This window comes from Zosterops lateralis (assembly GCF_965231275.1).
Source record: "Zosterops lateralis genome assembly, chromosome: 10".
NCBI lineage: Eukaryota > Metazoa > Chordata > Aves > Passeriformes > Zosteropidae > Zosterops > Zosterops lateralis.
Window position 1 is genome coordinate 13229535 of NC_139770.1, and position 22679 is coordinate 13252213.

The following is a 22679-nucleotide window of genomic DNA, read 5'->3' on the forward strand; positions in this document are numbered from 1 at the left end:
CCCAAAACACAACAAACCCAAACCACCATAGGATGATTTCCTTAAGAATGTTCTCTCAGGTATGTCCAGAATATTAATTAGGCCCATCTATTTCTGTCGGATAATAACAATGTCCAAGAACTGAATAGAATCTGTGACCTGTGAAAGGGCCATTCATATGCTTTAGTCTGCCTTAGCGCATTCCTTAACAAGTGAACATAGACCTTTTTCATAGTCATCCTAAATGTTTCAACTGTGTGTTTCATGGTTTGGTTCTTGTGTCTCCAAAACACATAGCTTTCCCCCCCTCCCCACCCCTTCTTTCTTTCTTTTCTTTTCTTTCTCTTTACTCTCTCTCACTTTTTTTTTTTTTTTTTTAACTTTTTTTTTTTTTCATCTAGTGGGAAGTATTCCATGCTCTCCTCATTTAAATGCTTATGCCTTTATGGTTATTTTTACTGCCATACCTATGGGGCTTCTTACTTTATTGCCTGTAGCTGAAGGATATTTTAAAGGAATTAAATTTATTCAGTTTAAATCTTCAGGGGGATACAACAATATCTTAAACAATTAGCAATAATTAAAAAGCATCTATTCGAACTGTGCAAAAAGCAAATAGATTTAATTTAAATACAGTAGTCAGGACTAAAGGTTTTTTTTCAGTAAAACCAGGGAGGTCTCACCTCCTCCCAAACCTTTCTTTATTTTAGGCAACTTTTCAGCAGTTAATTTTTAAAAGTATGTTATCAGTGATGGTTCAGAGCATTTCCCAAAGTGTTTGTATCAGGCATTACAAAAGTCTCCACACGGCTGACCTGGGTACAGTTTCATTGCCTAAATTGAGGGTAGAGGTTGAGCTGCTTTGGAGCCTTAAGAGCCTGTTCTGATTAATGTGGCTCTTTCCATGTTTTCCTCACTGGCTGTACACATTTATCTGCAGAACAGTAATCTAATGGAGATCAGAATAAATATATGTAATTGCTGTGTATCCCAGTAACAATAATAATTAGAATAAATAGCAAAATGACATCAGAAATATTTTGCAAAGAAATCTCTGCTCAGTCTGTTGGATTTGGCTGGATTTGCTGTGGTGACTCTCATTTGACCCAGTGATATGTGTGGGCAGAACAATATTCACAAGTGGTGTGAGTGGCAGAAGCAGTTTCTGCTGTGACTGCTCACCAGACATAGTGGAAGCACCTTCTGGTAGGACTGTAAAAGCTTCCTGTGGTTAGATCTCAGTCAGACCTCCTCCCAAGACAGCCCTAGGCATTTCTGCTTGGCTATAATGCTTGGGAATATAACGTCAAATCTGGGACATTTTAATTTGTGCTGCTATGGTTGAATTAATGTGCTCATGCCATCCCTTGCTTGTGTCTGCTCTTCTCCGTCACTCTTTGCTCAAAGTGGTTCACAAGTTTTTTGAGAGTCGCAGCACAAAAGTGAAGTGTTACTGTGTCACTTAAGTACTTTTGGTAGCAATTCTGAGTTAAAGATGCTTGTCCCTACCTGATCACTGGGTCTCACAGCACGGCTCATTGATCAGAAGAGAAACACGTGCTGGCACATGATGGAGGCCAGTGCCTGGCAGCCAGGGAAAGGCACCATTTCATAGGGCTGAAGCTGAGCAGCAACTGCTTGTGCCAGTGGAGAACAATGTCTGCAGAACTGCACCTTCCCTGGGTTGCAATCAAAATAACTGATTAAAACTGAGAAAATTTTGTTTGTATAGTTTGTCAGGGTGCTGAAGAACACATGGATTCAGGTTGCCTTTTTTTTTTTAACTAACCAAAAATATATATACTTAGCCAATGTGGTCTGGCATTTTTTTCAGCTCAGAGTCTGAGGATATATTCATAAGGAGATGAAAGGGAAGGGATAAATTCTAGACAGTTTGTTGTAAGTGCCAAAGAAAGTGACAGCTATCTATATGAGCAAAATTTCTAACAGTGCCTCACATCCACTGGAAAATGCTTAAGAGTCCACAAATAGAAAAAGGTTAAAAACTACTGACCTAAGTAATTGGTTCAATTTTCAAGACTGCTGAGCATCCAACTGTTCTCATTGATTATAAACAGATGATGATAACGAATAACAGCTCCCATAGTTGATGAAAGGCATCTTTTCTGGGGAACTTGTCCACAGATGCTTAGAAGAAGGATACATCTAATACAAGTCTTTGATAAGGAGGAGCATTTCTCCCTTGGTTTCTATTCTGTATGCAGAGCATATATAAATATTTTTGCTTTCACACTATTTTATGTTTCTTAGAACTCAGAATTGAACTGTAGCTGATAAGAGGAAGGATAAGACAAGATCTTATTTTCATGTGTGGATTGTATGCTGTTCATACTTCAGTTTTGAAACAGCTTTCATATTTACTGTATTGCTTGACCACCTTTTTAAAACTTAGTAAATTCAACATCCTATAATACAGAGGAGTTAGAAAAAATTATGAGTAATGTGTTACATTTTATACCAGCTTTTGATATTTTTTTGGTTTCTGCATCCAACAGATTTTGTCTTTTGATTCCATACTGTTGTGGTAAATACAGAAGAGCTGTGTTGTTTACTGGGAGGAAAATTGTACCAAGTGGTACAATTGCACTTTAATTTAAAATTCTGAACACTCTCCTTAAAGTTTTTATTTTTGATGTTGTGATTCATATACTTCAGATCTCTTGGGGTTTAGAGCTTTGTTTTAATTAATCTTTTGAAAGTTCTTGCAAGATTGATGTGGGCAGTGAATTTTGTCAGTCTTGTTTTGCAATACTAATGCCTGTGGCTGAGAAGAATCTAAGCTGAAAATATTTGAAGTTCTTTGGTCTAGGAGGATTGGGTTAGAGAACATTTAGGCAGCCTTGAGATCCAAAAGCCCATCCATAGCAAGGCCCCTCACAGTCATCTTTGAAAGGTTGTGTGATCAGGAGAGGTGCCTGAGGACTGCAAGAGAGCAAATGTCACCCTGGAGCTCAAAAAGGGAAAGAAGGAGGACCCAGAGAATTACTGGCAAGTCACCTTTACATCAATCCCTGGAAAGTTTATGGAGTCCCATTCTGGAGGCCATCTCTATCCAAATGGATGCAAGAAGGTGGTGGAGAATAGCCAGCATGGATTCACTGAAGGTAAATCCTGCTTGTCCAACTTGATTGCCTTCTATGATAGAACAGCTTCCAGGGTGGATGAGGGGACAGTAGAGGATGTTGTCTGCTTTGAATTCAGCTGGGCTTTAGACACTCTCTCACAATGTCATTGTAGGCAAACTCAGTGGAAGTGGGCACTGGGACAGTGAGGCAGATTGAGACCTGACTGAGTGGCAGATCCCAGAAGATTTTAATCACTGCCACAGGATCTAGCTGGATGCCTGTCAATAGTGACATCACCCAAGGTTCAATACTGGGCCCAGTACTGTTTAACTTATCCATCAATGACTTAGATGAAGGGCCAGATGCCTCCTCAGCAAGTTTGCTGATGACACAGAGCTTGGAGGAGAGGCCAATAGCCCAGAAAGCTGTGTTGCCCCTCAGAGGGAGCTTGAGAGGCAGGAGAGATGGGCAGATAGGAGGACCCTGAAATTCAACAAAGGTAAATGCAGGGTCCTGCACCTGGAGAACAATAACCCCAGGAACCAGAACAGGCTGGGTCCTTGTGTCCAGCAAGTGAATTAAGCCATACAAGGGGTGAAGGTGTACAGGCACTGCATTGGTTCCCCTCACATACTGCTCTTTTAGTCACACCCAAATGCACTTAAAACCATCAGTTTCAATTTGTGATTTAATAGTTAAAGAGAACTTGTTTAATAAATACTTAAGATCTCCATTCAGAAGAGGGAGCAAGAAAACCAAACTCAGGGAATCCTGGGGGCTGTAGAAACAGGAAGGCTGCTGAGAACACACACATGCAAATGGCAAATTTGATTACAACGATGGGCTGTCTGCTTTGCAGCTCCTGGAAGCCCACCCTCAGCCATAAAAATGCAAAAATAGTGCAACAGGCAATGTGGCAGAACAGGGCTCGCTGTATTCATTCACAATTAGGTGTTCTATTCTGTTGTCACCAGATGCTGCCACGCACATTACACAACAGAAATGGGATTAGCAGGAATAACAAAAACCTGTCAAAGCACAAAACCATGGCCTAGTAGTCCTGACAAATTAAACAGCCTACAATGAGTGCCAGAGCATGAAAATCACTCACCCTTCCTCTACTATCTCTGAGAGGTAGGCAATAAATGCCTTCTTAGAGGCAGGCCACCATGCAGCCAACACAAGATGTAGAAGGAAAAAGGCATTTTCATTTCTGATGGGGCATAAATTAAGGACAAACCACCTTAACATAACTAGTGAGTATCTGAAAGATAGATGGTTCCTTCTGTTAAATACAGAATAATTCACATGGTTTTGACATGTCAAGTGGCCTATATTACAGACCTTGTTTTACCTAACAATGCATTTTCACACATAGGAACTTCCATGGAATGCTGTTAGTTTTATTTGTATTTGAATAATGCAAGATAAGCTAGGCCCAATAGCTATGTAAAACTCAGGTTTTGCTAACCATGCTCATACTGGTGGGTCATCAACATGGGATGTTGGAAGATTCAGAAGATGAGAGAATACTCTTTACAGAAACTAACTCCAAGGGCGGAAACCAAGTGATGAGTTGTATATTACTCTGGAATGGCTGCAGTGTTCAGAGATTTTTAGGATAAAACCAGAAAGTTCATGTCTATTATAGTCTGCTTTACCTATCTTGCGTTTAATAATGGTGTCATTAAACTGAGCAGCCAACTGTGGTTGAAATTTTTCAAGAGATAAATGACAAGTTGCTTTTTGTAGCACAGTTGTCCATCCTGCATCAAACTCATGCCAAAAGCAGTGACTTGTAACAAGCTTTTTCACATGCTTTTTCAAGGTTTCTTTTGCTTTTGTGGGTTGCCTGTCACTCATCCTACCTTAATATTCCCTGTAGATGGTGATCATTGTCTATTTCTCTTGCATCTGTACTGCTCTTCAGCTGGACGTTTTACTGTGAGCCACTCTCAAATATTATTTGCTCATTCTAAGCTTGGTGAACTTTTATTCTTGCCATAACCTCAGCTGTATAGGTCTTCATTTTTGCTATGTGTGAACCCTAAAATCAGAAGTGATGTCCACATCTGCTATAGGGAAATAGGAGCTAAGTGGCTGAAAGATCAGAAGCTTTAGGCGCTATTTTAGATGATACCTTCACAGTGTGCTTTTCCCCTCCTCTATACTTCTTTAGCCTCACTTTTCTTCCTCCCTAAGGGGTGGCAGATAAGTCACTCAGCTTTAGTGTTACTGTAAGTTTAGATGACCAATTCAGCAAGGGTGACAGATGTTACTTTCTTGCCTCTTTCCTGACCCCATAAGATTTCCAAGATTTCTTCTGGGAATTACTTACAGAAGATGTATTTCTTCATCTGTGGCACAAAACCCATTTTTCCCCTTTATTTCCGCCCTCTGAGAAAGTCCTTGGAGTAATAGGTAAAATGTCAAAAATAATTAAGAAAAATACTGGTATACACTGTGGCAGAGAATTATACCCTTTGAGATGGTTGTTGCCATCATCTATAATCAGTCCCCTGACAGATATAAATACCAGCTTTATCACCTTGTTTTAGATGATGATGTGTCGAATCAATGTTGATGAAGACTGTATTTTGGCAACTTCAGTTAAAGGGAAAGAATAGTTTCAATTGTGAAGCAGAGAACATAAGTTCAAAGTAGAGTAAGTACCTGACACAGAATATAGACATTCCTTTATATAACATTTATTTAATCCTGTTCATAAAAAAATCTTTCTTATGTGAGAGAAAAGGGCTTACAATAGCACAGCTCTGTCCCAAAAACTTCCTTACTAAGAGCTTGCTTTTTGCCTGGCATGGAGACCATATATCCAGTGAGTACCCATGCCCAGGAGCAATGTGTCTACTTTCTGGGCTAAGTGGCTATTTGGATTATTAGGTTTTTATATCCTTAAGAAAGAACCTTTTTGTCCTACATCTTAAAAGAAAAGATCATATTTATTTTCAAGGGAAATGTATCATGACTAGATTTATAGTACCATGTGCTCAAAGATCAAATTGCATGACCAAAAGCATTTATATTTTTATTTATAGGAAATAATATAAAGGAGCAAGAAGCTTACATGCAGCTTAAGTGTTTGGCATTTATCTTTTTCAAAATGCATTAGAAAGGCAAATGGATTTGGAATCCCAGTTAAAAAGCAGGGATAACTCACTGTAATTTATTACTTTTTACATTTAGTTAGATTCAAAGTACAAGTTATGGTGACCGCAGTTCAACTGCTCTACTATATTTTAAGAAGTACAAGGCAGCAATTGGTTGCATAAGGGACTAAAGATTTGGTACTAAATCCTCTTCAACTTTTAAATGATACTTCTGTATTCTTTGATTAAAAAAAAAAAACAAAACAAAACAAAAAACAAAACAAAACAAAACAAACAAAAAAAACCCAAACCAAAACAAAACAAAAAAAACCCAAAAAAACCCACAACCCCTTTAACAGGTATGTCTACATAGTAAGTATGTACCTTAACCGGCTTTGGAATGGATCTCCATATAAAAAGCCTTGTGTCCACATGCAAACCTCTGTAGACTGCTCACAATTTTTCCAGACCTCAGGAATTCTAGGATATTGGGACAGTGCTCAGGGCCAGAGTTCTCATGGTCTACATTTCACCTGAAAATTAGCTGGGTCCAAAATCCTCAATAGGGGCATGCTGTGTTCACATGATGGAGAATCCCACAAGCTAAATGAGTGCAAACAAACTAACCTGTCCCCTCAGATCTTTTATATAAAACCTATATCCTTCCAGAAATTTTTCTTGAATTTTTCTGGTTTGTTTCAATCTCTCTTTCTCTAAGTTTAAATGTCTTTTCTCCTTGTCTGTCTATGCAAAGCAAAAGTAACAAAGGAACAATTATCCGACAATTATTATTATTTGCATCACAGATACAGCAGGTCTCTGATGACAAGCAATATCTCAGTGTTTGTTTTCATTACATAGGCATGACAATCCACTGAAGCTGACTTGAGAAGTCTACACATTGCTGCCTTCATAGAATTCTGTATTCTGGAAGCATGGAAAACCCCCAGATGCTTGAGATGTGCATGGACACTCATGGAACTCAATATGTGGATATAATCTAATACATGTAACAGGGAGCTGAAGAGTACATTGTCTTTCCATGTAAACATATCAGCAAAGTACCCAGAACTAATTTCTGGAAGCAGTAAGGAAAGCTGACAGAGCATAGCAAAGCTGGAGACTTTTTCTTGTTGCTCAGCAGACTGTGTTGAGTGGCTGGGCTCAGCAGAGCACCGCACACAGTCCGTCAGTAAAAATTGTTGGCATCACCTGTAGATTACTGTTGTCTCTGGAAGACTGCCTGTCATGTGATAGCTTTCATGCACAATATGATGTGTGGTATGAAGCAAGTTCTGTGTGTTTTCAGCAAGAATGCAAACCCAGGATCTGCAGAGCATATCTGTGCAGAAATAGCTAAGGGGTAACAAAACATTCCCTCTTGGTACCCCAAAACCTGGTTCCCCTGGAGCTTCTGCAGATGCCCCTTATTTGCACCTCACTGCTGGCTCCACACTGCTTTGAATCAGGCTCAATCCAGCTGGCCATTGTAAAGGCTGAGTCTACCTTTGAATTTTAGCTTGCATCAGATGGGAACTTCTAAAGTAGGTCTTGTGATCATTTCCATCTTTTATGCTTTTGCTTGTGTTGAGGAACTGTCTCAAGTGCGTGAACTGGAATTCATTTGGAATAAAAGTAAACCAACTACATCTAATGCACTTCAGAGAGAAGTAGGTACTTGGTCTGTGGGGTTAAACAAAAGATAGTCCAAAGTAAAAAGAATTTAATTAATTAAAATTAAAATTTCTTGTAAAGCAGCTTTCTGGTCCTCACTGTCAACTGTTTGCTCTAAAAAGCTTCTTCTGGTCTGCACTATTTGCCAGTGTGGATGTAGCCTTAAGGCTCAGCTGAGCCTTTTTTTCCAGCATAGAAAGACCTTTCAGAAATTGTTCAGTCTATCTGTGGTTCATGTTCTTAAAGTGTGAAATGGGGAAGATAATACTTAGCCATCTTTATGAAAGAGTATGTATCTCAGATGAAAGCCCAAGCAAGTCTGAAGTGCAGTAATATTTTAACTGTTACTTCATCTCCAGGATCCTCCTACAATTCTCTGTACTGTATACATATATTTTAAAGTTGCTAATCTGAACTATAAAAATACACCCAAGTTGATGGCAGTGCACATGATCAAATCCTCTCAATATAAGCTCTGCCTGGTTTCCCATATGATTTTTAGTGCCTGGTAATTGTTTATGGATCAGTTTCCCCTGAAATGCTGCTTTACGCATGTATTTAGAAGGGTGCAGGAAAACAGCATCCTCTCTTGGGGTAGCAGACAGTTGCCAAATAAATCTCTACTAGGTCGGTACACTATCACCCTAAATGAGGCATAAATCATGAATCAAATTTTAGAAATAATGATCCTAACTAAGGCAGTTTGGTGCTGTGAATGTTTAACGAGAAAATGAAAACACAAAAAACATAAATATGTAGTGTTTTGTTTCAGCTGTTTAAATAATGCTCAAAGGTTTTAAGTGAGAATTTAGTTCAGCTGGATTGTTTTCACTGAACATAAAAAATAAAGTACTCCTATCCAAATGAAAATAAATTCATGTTGGTTTTTTCCTCTTTTTGAAAAAACAGAGGTGCTTAGTACACAACATAGGAATTGCTTAGTACACTGGGATCAAGCCATTTTTGTGGAATTGAAAGAAAACATGATAAAACACAATTTGCTATTACTGTTGTTGGCAGTACTTTGAACTGGTGAAAGATGCATTCTTTATTATTCAGATATATTTTGCTTTCTGTGTTAATATATGGCAAATATACAACCAATTCTATAAATTCTTGAAAGATTTGAGATTCTTTTCAGTTTTTTAAAATTAAGTTTGAGCCATCCTAAATTTCAGCATGTGGTCTCATTGGCAGCATGATGTTAATAAATCATCAGAGCTCCATTGATCAACTGGCTTATTTAACACTGTACAAACAGCAAGAACTTACACTGTGGCACAAGCCCCACTCTTTGCAATTAGGAAAGTTAATTATTTCACACTGACAGGTTATTAAGTTCTCTCTAGCCCCAAAGTTAATACAAATCTATTTAGTATTTAGAAGTTTTTGGCCAAAGAACAAGTTGGGTCAGGTCTGATCCCAGATCGAGCTGATCTGTTCCAGGTGAGACCCTCACTGCCTGCTCTATTCAGAGCCTCAGCTTCTACACCTGAAAAATGAGGGAAATTTTCTTGGCCCTTACAATGTGGTTACAGATTGACTGGGTCCCATTCATTTCAACCCATTTTCTACTCCTGCTGTAGGACAGCATTTCCCACGTGCTGTAATCTTTAAGCAATTATCTTAGACTTCAGCTTGACTTGGCTCATTACATGTTTCTCTGCTCTCCATTCTCTGCTCATCTTTCTTTGATGTTGCATTTTTATACGTTACTTTCCCCACATGCACTTGTAGCATTCAGCCTGTATTGGCCTTATTAAAACTTTCACTATCTTCATAATGAACTGGCTCCATTTTTTCATTTCATGTAATGAAAAGAAACCACTGTCAAATAGAAAACATTAATGGCACAAACTTCTGCATCTCACTAAACAGAAACACTTAGATCTTCACCTGATAAATTTAGTGCAATTTGATCTAACTCTCTCTCATTCAAAACACAAGACTGGTATCTAAATTACGTCTTAGATTAGAACTGTCATCAAGACTCTTTCCTCTAGGGAAAACCAGAAATATTTGGAAAATAATTTAGCCCATACAAGGCAAATCATTAAATACAAGGTGAAAGTATGCAAACAATCTCCATGGAGCAGAGGAGCAGCCACAGACCCCTGGAGTTCTGACTTCACATCCTTTGCAGAAGGAACATCCACATAAGTCATATTCTTCAGCCTACCAAAAAGCTAATACAGAGAAGATAAGAAAAAGGGTCTGAAGATCATGACTGCCTTGGAGATGAATATGTGCCTGCTATTTTTTCTGATAGCAGAAGTGTGGGGATTAAATGAAGGCAACATGCACAGCCCCAAAAGAGACCATGATGGTTCTGCACAGTGCAAGCTTGCATGCTGTGATTATTGATCCTTTATGGGACAGGTCAGGAGGCAACGGAGAAGTTTGTGGAAGAGAAATCCAGCAAGATCTGCTAGTAGGAAGCCTCTAAGCTGCAAATTTTTGGAGGCTGGAAAAGTTTTCTGGCTAATTATCACTAAATGTTTGTTCCTTGCTTGTATTAATTCTCAGGCATCCTCTTGGTCACTGTTAAATCCAACAGGGCTGAACTCATCTCACAGAAGCTGGTAAAACCTATTTTATGATATTCAGTACCTCAGCTGACTGTCTTTGCTTAGTGGAGGGAATGTGTGTCTCCATTCACAAAGTATGGTTAGGGAGTCTCTGTGGAGGAAGGGCTCTTAGACTCACTCATGGGCCTGCTCTGGCAGCCAAGTTGCATCTATGCAATAGCATTTGTTAAAATTAAATTTCTAATACCGCATTAAATTGAGTTTGAGATGAATGAGCTGATAGAAATGCTATCCGGATGATCACATTTCAGTTCAGCAAGACTGGATTTCTTTTCATTTGAGGGAGCTCTGATCTAATTCTGTGTCTTCCCACCAGATTTTTATTTCTCCCAATCAGCAGTGTACTGGGCTACATTCTGGTAAAACACACAAATATTTTCTAACTGCAAACCATCATGTTTCAGTGGTCTCAGCTTTTCAGATTGTTATCTGCAACTGCTATTACTATGCTATTGTAACCACCACTTTTTTCCAGATTGAATGTGCTGTTATTTGAACTCTGATCCCGTGGATAGAGCGTGAGCAGTGCCTTTAGTAGGATGGCAAATGCTGTCTGCTAAACCATGGCCATAAAATGGACATTGTTTCTTTGTACAGATTGACCAGTGAAAAAAGAAAATAAGATCTGTTTTTTTTATTTATGGATTAATTACATGAATTAAAATATTTAACCATTTTAAAGCATGGAGTGTTGGTGTGCTAAATTGTTTGTGGGATTGAATTTCTAATAACTTTTTTAATTGGAGGTTGAATTCAGGTCCAAATGGGTAGATATTAATAACCATATAAACCAGTAATCACACCACTAGGCAGATCTTGATGTGTCTTCAATAATTAATCCAGGCAGATATCCTTAAATAATTCAGTGATTTTTAATTAAAGAAAATAGGGTATTTAGTTGATTTTTTTAGTCTGGGGAATATTTATCGACATGATTCCATGCCTTAACTTTTCTCTAATATTTTTTCTTTCCCTGCTTAGTATTTTATGACTTTTGGATTCTTTCTTAGTTAAATATTTTTCTAAGAGCAGAGACTTTGATTTGTAAATGTGAATGTGATCAATAAAAACTTATGGCTTCAAAGTGTCCTTATTTATATTTAAATCCCCCCTCTCACCTGCTGTTTGTTGTTTTTTAGTTATGTCACCAATCCCACTGGAGCTCAAAAATTTTTGCTGGTCGTCTCTAAACTCCCAGACATGTTCTTTTCCCATGTACTCTTCCGTCCCTGCAGCTTCTGATGTAAAACAGATTTAAGTTTGTGTAGAGCAGAGGTCAACATGAAAGCCTAAAACAAAACAAAAAAATAGCTGGCATTCAACTTTTAGCTCTGGTTCTTATTATAACTCAAAGCTCTATTTTAGTAATTTAAAAATGGTAGTATTGTTCTACATCCATAACCTACCTTTCACCGAGTTTCTTAATGACTGTGATGCCCAGTTTAGATAAACTTCTAGACTGGCTGATGAGCATTTGGATGAACTGCAGGCAGTTATGCCACAAAGGTAAAACTGACAATTACTTTGCAAAATGATCTCTGTGAATTTTACTTTTATTTTGCTTTAGATTATGGCCAAGACCACAGCTTTGAACTCGTTTTCCTATTCCTAAAGTTATTTGCAAAATCATGACTTTGGTGAACCTTTGGTATGGGTAGAGGGAGCAATGGCTACATAAGATCCCTTCAGTGGCAGATTTCCTAGTTTATTGCCAAGTGCTTCAAACATTTATTAATTTTTTTAAGCAGACTAACTTTTCAGTTCTGTATTTTGCAATATCACATCCCTTTCTGAAAGGCTCGGTAAATAATTGTGAGTTAAGTGTTGAATGAGGATTAACTGCTGCAAGTTATGGCTCAATGTGTTAGTCCATTTACCAGTGTTGTATGTATGTACCCAGCCTTCTGCATTTTTCAGTGTTAATCAGATGGAAATAGCAATTGGAGATGTAATTCAGTCTTGTGCTTAAGGTCATTAAACCCTGTAGTAATGGGTAAATTCAGAGCCTGCTGTGGTCTTATCAGGCAATTTGGCAAAGAAATCAGTGCTGTTACTAAGACTGGACAATAACTGCAGCCCTGCTAAGGGACAAAGCCCCACTGTATCAATTTGCTGTATTTTAACCTACAGGGAGCATGTCTAAGGTGATGAGGATCTAACCCGAGTGCCCACCAGCCTCTCCTCTTCTTGGGAGAGGGCTGTACCCAAAACAGCCCTAGAGCTGCTCCTCGGTGAGCACCAAGAGTGTTTGTCCTGCTCTTCAGTTCAATAACCATCTTGGGAGTAAATTTCTGTGGTAAAACTGCTTTTTTTCACAGGAGTTTCATTCATGCAAAATGAATCCTGAGATGAGATAGAAAGGAACATATTCAAGGTAATAATTAATTATAAATCAAAATAGAAAAAAGATATTGTTAAAGTTTAGGCCTTATCCTGGGTTTGAAATCAGACTGAAGTTAGAAGGACACAAGAGGTATGAGCCTCTTCATGGGAGCTCAGTAAAAACTGTAATCTGCACTCTGAAAAGTCTAAGACTGGCTCTCAGCTGTGAATTTGGTAGTGAATACACACCTCTTTTGCTTCTGGACAAAAGTGACTATTCTTTCTTCAATGGTAATTTATTGCCCCCATGGTAGAGATGGCTTCTTTGTGGAGGCAGAAGACTGGGTAGAATGTGGAGAGCAGATTAAAAAAGGCACTGGTGAAACAGAGTCCTCTGAAAAAGTGGATGGACGGGGTTTTATGCCTGATAGCTAAGAAAACATCATGGCCCTAGGGCCTCCAAATGTGTTTGATTCTTTTGTGTGCAATAAGGAATTTGAGCTCTTTGAGCATTTTGGGGAAGGTCAAGTGGTTAATTTTGAAGTGTTTGCCACAGCTGTGTAAATGTTAGAGAATCCCATGAGGCCTTCAATGCATATTATAAACTCAGGAGCTCTGAGGTGGGTGTTGTAAGAGGCAGGACTTACCACAAGAAAACTGTTGATGGAAAGGGACAGTCATTTACAGATGATTCTGAGATGGAAGGAAGGGGATAAGATCATGTAATTTGGATCTTAGATGCCGTGGGGTATTCAAGTAACAGACATTCTTTATAATCTGCTGAATGCCAAACAGTAGAATATTTTGGGAATTTCAACAAATGTTATTGTTAACCGCAAAATTCCTAAAAGCCATTAATTCAATTTTCAAAAAAAGGTTTAGAAATTTAAAATAATAGAGACAATACATGCAATGCGTGTGACACATTTTCAAGCAGTCTCTGATATTAAGGGTTATATACCTTGTCTTTTTATTGTTAGACTTAATGTATTGTATGTCCTCCATTGTAACAGAAAAACACTAAATAACTGAGACTTACATATAATCTTAAGATGGCAATATTGTCCAGAAGGCAGTAATTTTCCTTCAAACCTGGCAATCTATCTTCCCTCTTGTTTCCATACTAATTATTCGTGCACATCATTGTATGCTGATTAAAGTTAGAAAACTAGAATTTCCTGGTCCTATTTCTACCCAGACACATCCAGTCTTGTGTATGATTAGTGAACTTGTCTGGGCAATGTGACAGGTTACAGCATGGGAATGGGTTAAGCTGAGGAATGTGGTAAAAGATTTTTTTAATTATTTGGGGTTTATACATAGGAAAGTAAGATTAAAAAAAAAAAAAATCCTACATTTGTTGATGATGCCATTGTTTTTTATTCTGTATATCTCCAGAAGTTAAGTTTTGCATTTCAACAGACTTTCAATTCTTCCTTTGGAAATACAAGATACAGCTCCAAAACTACTACAGCTCTTCATCTGAGTATTAGATCACATCCTGTTGAAAGAAACATTCTCTCAAGAATGTTCATTAGCTAAATTTTCACCATCATCAAGGGCTCAGGTAAGTGTTCACATGCTTTTGGACTCCTCATATTCAAGAAATTATTACATAAAAATATGACAATGCATTGCATTTTGTTTGCTGGAGACTAAGATTCTGTCCCCTTTATTGTTCTTCCATAATTAACTTCACAGAGGTTCATCAAAATAAATATGGGTGTTTACAGTTGGCTGTCTCCACTCAGCAGGACAATCAAGACACTATTATTTTAATGGAAATTCTTTTTAATGCTTAAAAAAAAAGCTGCATTATAATTACTTAAACCTTCATTTTTTTTTCTTCCTTTTTCTTTATCCTCTGCAGTTGGAGTTAAGTAACTGAAAATTCTGTCTTCAGAATCTCAAGTTTCAAAAGAAACATAACTCTGGATTTTGGATGGTCTGACTTCCTTTTCCAGGGATGTGTCAAGTCCAGTATTTCAGTTTGAAACACTGATGTGACAGACTGCCATAATGCAATGTGTTTAACCACCTCAGTGATGCATCAAGTGAAAGGAGTTCCCAAAGATTCAGTTCACACATGCACACACACACAAAAAATGAGGGATAAACAGTATGGGAAGCGGAACATAAATCTTTTTCACATAGTTTCACATAGTTTTCACATAGTTAATTCAATTATAATTTGTAAATGTTCAATCAATTAGACCACTCAGTTGTTTAATTTATAACTTTGAAGGCAGATTATCTTTTCCAAGAGGAAAGCTTCTCTTAACCCAGACCTTTTATGTTAACTGCTATAGAAGGAAAATGCTACATTTGCTATAGAACATGAAGAGATTCAGGAGAGAAGTGTGTAATAGTAGGATGTCTTTGGCTGAATTTCAAGATTTTCACAGGAATTGGCTAGTTAAATCTTTAAACTGCCAAATGACGCACAAACACTTTCCCCCCAGAAGAAAAGACAAATCCACACTTTTCCCCCCCTTACATTACAAATTGTAATCTAGTGTCTTTATAATGTTTAATACTTATTAAACATTAAAATAATAATTCAATATTAGTTGCAGGTACATTTGGAAGTTGAAGAAATTGCATGAAAGCCCATTACATTGTCCTTAATTTTCAAATGCTTTCAAGAGCCTTACACACTGATTTTACTCATGGTCTCTTTAAATTCAAAACCTGTCAATTCCCATACAAGATATCACAGTCTTTGTACATTATCAATAGTCTCTCCCAAAACATTGGGAATTGTAGTTGGCACCTGGGTGCCATGGAGGGGAGACTTGTAAATATGGAGATACAGAAAGTTAAGAATGAGAAGGAAGGGGGAGATCAATATCAGGTTATGCACAATATGCACTGTTGTGTTTTTTGAGCTCCAACTTTGTCCTCAGGGCTGGAAAAACCCTTGTGTTAATTTTTTTTTTCCTGGTGCAGATGCAGAGCTTGCCTGTCAGAGAGCAGGAATACTGGTGGGTTTGGCAGTCCCATGACAGCAGCAGAAGCAACAGTGACACACAGGAGCTGGAGGTATGTCCCTTCTGCCAGCTTGCAATGCTAGTTCATTGAATACACTTTATGTATTTATGGACAAACCAGAGCTGTCTGCGGTCTGGTACCAAACTGGAGAAGTTCATGAGTGGCTGTGGTCCACTGACAAAACAACAAGTGAAATATTGTTCAAACTGAAAACACTGCATTTACTCTCTCCTATTGAAGGCATTCACTATGTTGGCTACACAAGAATTTTGACTGAGCACTGAACATGCAGACCAAAACTAAATCATAACCAGAGTCTGTCTGAAATCTTGTCTGCCAAGAAGCACAACAGAAATTATGTCTGTCCAAGCACTGCTGCTGCTGGGTTAAGATGTATTGTAAAGCTGAGCTGCCTCACTAACTCTGGCCCAGTGCAAGAGCCTTGGCTGCCTGCTTTTGACTGCATGTAACCTCTCCAAAAGCACCCAAATATCTTACAAGCCTGAATCTAATTGAAAGGCAGATAGCTGAGGGGTGACTAACATAAACAACAGCCTCAATGCAGCAAAAGTGCCTGGATTGGTCTCATAAATCTCTGAGCTCTCCTTCTGCCCAAGTTTAGGTAGCTGTCCTCCATGGGAGCTGCAGTTACCAGCTGAGTGTTAAACAGTGTTTAGTTGGCCAAAACTGGTTGATTTTTGGAAGACTGAGCAGCTGCTAATTTTTTCGGCCTCCCATTACCCACACCAGCAGATCATCTGAGGGACTTTGCAACTGCCACAAGATACTGGTCTGTAGGTGCATGGTGCTCCTTGCCTGCTCCATGTGCCACCCAAGGTGGTGCTGAGTGTGGAGTGCTCCCACAAAACCTGTGACATGCCAGCTCTCTTTAATTCAGTGAGGACTGGAAGATTTTTTTTCCCCTGTGCATCTTTTACATTCAAGTCAGGCTTCACATAGCCCACAGTCTTAAAAAAAAAGAAAAAAAAAAAGAAAAAAAAATCCTACAGAGACAAATAGCAACATGTGGCTGGAAGATAACAGAAATGTACATGCAAGTGCAAAAATTAAATATGGAAATATGAAAATGAGATTTGTTTTTTTTCAAGCAAAAGAACTGATTCACTTTTCATTCCTGGAAATTGCATGGGGTTTTATTTCCTCAGCAGCTGATCTCAGAAAAACAAAATAGAAAAAAATATCCATAGATAAGACACTCCACCACTGTACCCTGACTTTTTGGTTTGCTTTGGAAGTGAGAGTCTTTTGCAAAACTTTTGCAGCTGGCCTGAAAAACAACAACAAAAAAGATAAAGGCAGAAAGTACATTAGAATTAAATGTGCAGAATGCAGACGTGCAGCCTTTCTGCCTTCTCTTCTCTGCCTTCAGTCTTCCTGCAGTGTCATACCTTTCCAAGGAACACTGGATTTCTTTTAAAAGACTGTTTCTTCATTTTTCACTGTCATTTTCTGCAGCTCCTCCCTCCCTCTGTATCCCTTCTCTCTGTCTGGAGCCCACAGCCAGATAGTTAATGTAAAAATGATTACCTCAGCTTCTTGTAGGCTCTGCCCCTGCTCTGTGGTAGTTTAAACAAGCTGCCTGGTAGCTGGAAAAAAAAAAAAAAATCACAGTACTCAGCAACGAGGCTGGTTGTCTCTGAGCCACATCATCCTGGAGGTGGCTGTTAAGAGCTGCCTCCAGGAGCAGCAGAGAGATGGATACAGACTCCAGTGTGAAAGAGGCAGACTGTGGGGATCACTCTGTTCCTTCTCCTGTTAATGACTCTGTCTGTATTTACAGAGGAACAAAGTTAAAAAAAAAAAAAAACAAACAAAAAACCACTTGTGGTCCTGTAATTTTCATTAGTCCCCAACAAATGAAACTGTTTAACTATTCTTTGGAAGAAAATGAGTTTTCTAATTTCCTCTTCTATGCTAGGATTTTTCATGATTTTTTGCCCATATTGCATTTTAAAGTGCCTGGTTCTGGGACTGTCCCTCACCAGGGGCCTTTGCTGTGTCAGGTACAATTAGAAACTGAGGCTAATTGGGGTCAATATTCCATTATATGAAGCAAAGTGATAGGGAAATGAGTTTCATTTGAAGGTAACTGGTCCTGGCCTGTGTGTGGAGGCAGCCCTGACTGGAAAGAAACAGAGGCCCATTTTGCACTTACAGACACCAGATTTTTGGGGTGCAAAATTAGCAGTGACTTATTGAGTTTTCCTATCAGAACACATCCCAAAAACTGGTAATGCTCCAAGTCTGAGATGCATTTTTTGCCCTGTAAAACACCAGAAAACACTTTCTACTAATTTTTTTTTAAACACATGGAGTTTGATAATCAATTATCTTCAACATTATCTAAAAAGACAGCTCGACAGCTTTCCATTAAACAAACAGTAAATAATCTAAAAAAGGGGTTGTTTATCAGTCCCATGCTATACAATATGAGCTGCATGACAGCCCACCCCTCACTGAGGGGTGCAGGCTCTGTGGTGTACCAGGAAAGGCCATTAAAAATAATTAGGGAATCTGGTCCCATCTCTTTCCCATCTGACTAATAGCAAGTTGTGCTTCAGAGCATGCTGTTCCAAAGATTGGAGAAGGCAGGACCAGAGTTAAGCCCAGAGGTATACACGCCAGGCACACAGGGAAAAGAAAGGGGAAAAGAGTCTGGCCCTTTTCTGTGGGTGTGTTGTAATATGCAGACTCCAAAGCAGAACTGAGACAGCCTCAGTGTCCCTGCAGACAGTCCTTTCCAGTATTTCCTTTGCTTGGCTGTTATTGCTGTTATTTTCCTCAGAGTTTTTTTGTGGTATCTCAAGGATCCCAGCCTGCAGGATGGTGTGAGTGCAGCTTATTCACCCAGTAGAGGCTTGTGCTCAGCAGGTCTGTGGCTGATGGCCCACAGTGGTGATGTCACCTGGTTAACAAGGTGCTCAGGACCCTGAGCAATGGGTATATGAACATAGAAGGGAGTAATCAGAGAGAAAATTACATGGTTTTTATAGTTCATGGAAGTCTAAAGAAATTAGATATTTTTGGGTTGGGTTTTTTTTAAATTTGTTTGGGGTTTTTTTGACAGAGTAGTATCATTATCCAAATGAGGCAGGCGTCCTTGTGTTTTACTTCACACAGGTATTTACTATTCTCAAATTGTTTCCACTACTTTGAGATCTGATTTTATCTGCTTCCTTCTCTTTATGTTTACTTTTTCCTTACAATGCTTCTCATTAAACTTTTTCTTCCACTTGACTAACTCCTTTCCAATTGTTTTTACTCTCTAGAGAACACCTATAATTTTCCTGGGCTAGTAACAAGCTTCTGATTGACCAATCCTCAGCTTTGAAGAGTATATTTTACTCTCTCAGATGTACAGATTGTGTAGCTTAATTTATCTTCATCTCCATCTTCTTCCACCATATAGAACAGTTCCTTTAATCACTCCTCCTGGTTTCCTCAGGAGGAACAGGTCACCTGTTCATGTTCAGAGATTCTGGAAGGGTAACCTGTCCTGAAGATGCTACCTTCTTATTTCCTGAGTGGGAAACTGTGGACTTTCATCTCCTCACTACCACAGTTAACTCCAGGTATTCATTCACTATTCAATATGGTATGAGGCAGAAGGAGATTATGAGATAGGCTGTTTCTTGTGTTTAAAAGGTGCACAAAATGGTAAAGGCCTTTTGGTTTGCTTACTCCTGCTTGGCTCCAAAGAGATGGGAATTGGAGATACAGACAGTTCCATACCTACTTGGAAGGCTTCAGTAATGGAGAGAGGACTGCTCTGGTCTGTCCTGCAATTCTCCATGATGCACTGAGGGTAGTGAACATCTGAGTTACTGTGAGAACTGCACCAGATTTCCTTCCCTGGATTGTCAAGGACTTGGTGGAGATCAAGTCAAAACACTGTGCACACTTTCAAACCAAGGGCAAATCAGACTTTTCAATACAGTGAGCATTCATTACCAAATTTCAGGGCACATATTCCTTGGAATGATTGCCTAATGAAGGCTCAGATAAAAAATGAGGGAGTATGAGGCATTCTTTGTATATGACTCCTCTCATGGAATAGGGGGAGGATGTAAAAAACTACACAAAATTAACATACAGTAAGTTAAGTGTGCTCATGCATCATATATTAAATAAATAGCAGCTCTACTAGAGAAGTATACCTGACTACAAGGTCTTTATCAGCTTTTATAAGAGTTTACTCAGTTCTTTGCTCTATTTTGGAAAAACTTTGGAGTTCTCTATCTTAAAATTAAAAAAAAAAATCCAAAAAGAATCAACACAAAACAACACTGCAAACAAACAACCAAAGGAAAAGGAAAAAAAAATGAAAACCACAAATATACAAATATTTTCTGCTTTGTAATTCTTGTAGTTTCATTAAACAACAACAACAACAACAACAACAACAACAAAAACCTTTGAATCCAGCCCAAGGTGAGAATTATTTTATTTTATCAAGGAAGTGGCCTATTTATTGCAGCACCATGCCTCTGGCAGAAGTCGAAATACTCAGTTGAAGACACAGAGTTTTGTGATAGCAAATGAGGATGACACTGCTTTAGACCCAGGTCTGTTATCTTCCAGTAATTCAAATTAAGTATTGTAATGCTGGGTATCTTTGTAGCATTGGATTTCTGTTTATTCTGTTGGATTTAATCTGACTTTGATGAAATAATGTGATATTGCATATTGACAGCCTAAATATCCAAAATGAGGAAAGAAAGTTGGGTAGTTTGGAATTTGCATCTCTCTATTATCACTCCTTTTCCTTGTGTTATAAAACAAGGAGAAGAGAAGCACTCGATCTATATTCTCTGGACCAGTCATGGTTTCACAGACTTTTTGTCATGTTCTAGAGGAAGCAATTGTGCTATTGTTTTATACAATGCCAATAATACCACAGCACTTCAAACAGGTCTGTGAAATGCAGTTCCTTCTATCCCTGCTGTTATAATTTTCTAGGATATTAGAAAAGATCCCAAGCCCAAAAAGTTGGATTAAGATCTCTGCTTCTCCACCATCTGACTTTGCCGTCTTCTGTCATTGGGTTTGCTGTTCTTGGTCAGTCTGGGACAGGTTCAAAATAGTCTCCCCCATTCTAATAGGCAGGCAGGTCCAGAGGCAGCTGTTTTTGCTGTTGTGCCCTAATGAGTGAATGACTGAGCGCTAAAGAAGGAGATTTCTCTTATTCATTATGTATCACCAAAACCTGTATTCAAAACTTTCTGCAGCTTTAAGAGGTCCTCCCTCAGTGTCAGGGGGTTTTCCTGAGTAAACTCTGCACCTGATACTACTCAGACCCTAATTACTGTAAGTCAGGCATTTATTTCTTTCCACAAGAAACCCTTTTGTGTTATTAAAATACAAAAATGCCTAACTGACTGACTTCCATATAAAGGGGGAGGGGAAGGAGCCACACATAACTTGGGTTACTCGAGCATAAGCTATTTTTATTCAATTGAGCCCTTTAGTTCAGATTAGCATCATAGCTTCCTTTGAATGTACAAGTTACTTTGAGTTCTTAGTTCAGTGTTGAAAAACTAACACTTCTAGACAACTCTGGCAAGTTCAAATAAAAATCCATTAGGAACTCCTGAATATAAACCTCACTGAAAAGTTCAACTTACAAAAGTGCCTGTCTGCAGTGTATATGAATCTTTGCAGGAAAATAAGGAAACAAGCTAAGTTAGCAGGGGAAAAGTTTTATTTGTATTTTTCATCTTAATATTGGGAGAAGGAGACCTGTAGGTTATAGCAACAAATTTGTAATGGATTCTGAGAAAACTGTGGAAAGGTTGTGATGATGGAGAGTGGTATGAGCATTTCTTCTTCTTGTATCTCTTATATCTGTGTAGCAAGAGGCAATCACATCAGTGTCAGATTCTCTTAGAAGACTATTGGTTTGTTTATTTATTTGTCATGTATGACAAGGGAAATATATTTTTATAGGCTAATATTCATATAATAATAATAAAAGTCACCATTTTTATGCTATTACTCCTCTGTCTTAATAAAGAAGGTGACTGTTTTAACAAATTGAAAAGTCAGAACTGACCAAGAAGAAAAAAAAAAGCCAAAACTCTTCTCTAAAACTACTACATATGAAGGAGGTTGTAATTATTTCCTTCTCTGTAAGTTACAGCAGCATATTGAAAGTTAGTAAAGATAAATGTAACATTTACTGGGTAATAAGAGACTGTGGAAGGAAATAAACAAACGTAGGATATAGTGCATCTAAGTAAACACAAAGGTTGTAAAACCTTCAAACTCAAATATCAAGAGCACTGCAAATTAATGCTGCACACAATAGACCCTTTGGAAGCTAACTTAATCCACCCCCATGTATCTACATGAGGGCCATGCATAACAATGCATGAGCTGGATTTCCATTAGAGTTTCCTCTGCAGGCTGTCAGTTGTTTGAAGAAATAACAATTTCCTAGGCATGAAAGCTTTTTCAGAATGTTCCCACTGATGTGTAATAAAAGTGACTTTACTTTCTTTCCTTCTCCGCTCTCCTTCAGCCCCTCCCCCTGAGATGTGACTTCTGGGGGAAGAAGAGGATGGACTTAGACCCTTGGCCCCCCACCAGTTTACCTTGCCGGGATTATCAGTGCAGGTGTTAAAATAATTGAAGGTGTGGTAGGAGATACAACCCCTAATAGCTTTTCCTATATGGAGATTACCTAGGTAGAGAATGCCAGAGTACCTGAAGAATAGGCAAGTGAGTACCTTATTAACATAGCACCATTCAGCGGCAGCTGCATATCTGGAAAAAAAAAAAACCCTTTAAAGAGCCTATTCATCTATGTTAATGGGCCCATTGCACAGTACATTGTGTGGGAAATTAAGTCTCTGGCTGTGAACTTCCTGTGCTGTGCAAGCTGCCTTGACTCTTTTTTATTGCTTCAGTGT